Source organism: Mus pahari, chromosome 16 (assembly GCF_900095145.1).
Source record: "Mus pahari chromosome 16, PAHARI_EIJ_v1.1, whole genome shotgun sequence".
Taxonomy (NCBI): Eukaryota; Metazoa; Chordata; class Mammalia; order Rodentia; family Muridae; genus Mus; species Mus pahari.
The window spans coordinates 17,096,446-17,099,060 of NC_034605.1; positions in this window are offsets into that span (position 1 = coordinate 17,096,446).

Genomic DNA, 2,615 nt, shown 5'->3' on the forward strand with positions numbered 1-2,615 from the left:
ACTCAGTACTTGCTCACACTGGGCGAGCACTCCACCACAGAACTATATCATTAGCAACCCTGGACTTGTTTTCATTTTTATAAACTATTTTGAGACACTCTCAATAAGTTGTACAGACTGGCTTTGAACTCAATCTGTATAGCCTAGGCTAGTCTTGAATTTGTGATCCTCCTGCCTCAGCTTCCTGAGTAGCTGAAACTATAGGCTCCCACCAGCAGAGCAGCTCCTTTTACATTTCTGTTTTGTTTTGTTTTGTTTTTAAACCTGGTTGGTGACCTGTGTCCCTCTGATCCAGGAACACAGCTAGCTAAAGGAGGACATGGCAGCTAGAACCCAGCTTGTGCAGCACACACCTTTCCTGTGTGCTGCTTCCCTGGGTTGGGGTTGGCGTGAGGTCCACGTCTTCCTCTAATTTCCACAGAGGTACAACTTCGAGAACTCAGCTGTGCTCGATGGGCAAGAATTATCTCCAAGCCTCTTATTGCAGAGGGTGTAGGAATTTGTTTTCTCTGAAGCTTACCTATAGTTTTCCCTGTCTTCAGTTGATTAAAAACACCCGTTTCATCCAGTGTTTCTCCTACGATCTTCTCTCAGACATATATTTTTGTGATGACCTAGGTATTACTTAGAACAGAGTCTGTACAACAGAAGAAACTTTGCCAGTGCTTTGACTAAGTGGATAATCACCAGCCTAGTCTGATGGTGGAGGGATGGACTCCTGCAACAGTAGCAGAGAGGAAGTTGAATCTCATGACTTGGCAGCAAATCATCTGTGTCCTCCTGTGATCTGCATATCTTCATTTTCTTAATCTGTAGACTAAAATGCATCAGAAAGCTGTGACTAATGTCATGGAAAGAAGCTGGTGGCCCAGGTCAGATTGGGAATCTATCTGTTGGACACGCTATGTGTCTGGAGGTGGGGATTCTAGGGAAATGATTGTCTTTTTGTTTGTTTGTTTGGCACAGAGTTTCATTCTGTAGCCAAGGCTAGCCTGGAACTCACTAAATATCTCCTAAGTGCTGGCGGTATAGCTGTGAGCTACTACACCCAGCTAACAATGAATCTTGCAAAGAGTGAAAATGACCCAAATGATTTAGCCCAAGGGTCAGCATTTTAAAAGTTTTTTTTTTAAACTATCTCTGTGTATGGTGTGTGTGTGTGTGTGTGTGTGTGTGTGTGTGTGTGTACACCTGTCAAGGTGCACGTGTAGCACTCAGAGGAAAGTTTTGTGGAGCCGGTTCTCTTCTCTCACCTGTACTGTGGTTCCCTTGATCAAACTCAGACTGCCAGGGTTATTTGTCATGGACTTTCACCTGCTGAGCCATTTCACTGGCTTTATTTATTCTCCCCCTCTCTCCCTCCCCCTCCTCTCCCTCCTCTCTCTTTTCTCCTCTCCCCTCCCTCCTCTCTCATCCCCCTTTCTCCCTCTCCCCCTCCCCCCTCCTCCTCTCACTGTCTCGTCCCTCCATCCTCCCCCCTTCCCGTCTTCAAATTCCTCCCTATCTTTTATTGAAAACCCAAGCCAGCTTTATCAAACACACACCTAACTTTGTAGACACTTGTACTGGTTAGTTTTGTGTCACCTTGACACAGACTGGAGTTATCACAGAGAAAGGAGCTTCAGTTGGGGAAGTGCCTCCACGAGATCCAGCTGTAAGGCATTTTCTCAATTAGTGATCAAGGGGGAAGGTCCCCTTATGGATGGTGCCATCTCTGGGCTGGTAGTCTTGGTTCTATAAGAGAGCAGGCTGAGCAAGCCAGGGGAAGCAAGCCAGTAAGGACCATCCCTCCATGGACTCTGCATCAGCTCCTGCTTCTTGACCTGCTTGAGTTGCAGTCCTGACTTCCTTAGTGATGAACACCAGTTCCAACTTGCTTCTTGGTCATGATGTTTGTGCAGGAATAGAAACCCTGACTAAGACAACACTTAAGGCAGAATTGTGTGTATTTATCACCACCACCTAGAATCAGAGGCCGCATTTGGGCTCTTGTCCCATCAAACTGTGTACCATAAGGGTAGGTCCCAAGAATTGCCCCTCCTGTAGGGATTCTGTAGCCACTGACTGTGGCCCTTCTGGGAGTTGAGGCCCTGGCTGAAGGTAGCAGACGCTGCACTGTTTCTGAAAACAGGGCCATTTGTTGGGGTGGGATTTGGGGTAAAGTTCTAGCCTAAGCTGACCTTTGGCACTTCCGGCAGTTGCTATGGGTAGTAATCTTAGCAGTTCTTAGTAATGGCCGGGTGAGTCAAGATCACGTGTGCAAGGATCTATTGACCGCGTCTATTGAGGGATCCAGACTCATCTCTCCTGTGAGTTCTTTCAGAATGAGAGGTTTGAGTGAGAGAATTACTGCACACGGCTGGCCCCAGCATCTAGAACTAGACTCCTTAATGGGCTGAGGAGATGGCTCGTTTAGTAAAGTGCCCATCACTCCAAGCTTGAGGGCCCGAGTCGTCACCCACATGAAAGCCAAGTTCAGTGGTGTGGTGTGCGCGGGGTCCCACGGAGGGGGGGAACAGGTGGTTTTGATGCTCACTGGGCCAGCCAGTCCAGCTTCCCACCGTCTGTGGGGAAGTCATGCAGCTTTAAAAGCTCTCCCTTCCGCCCCCCCCCCC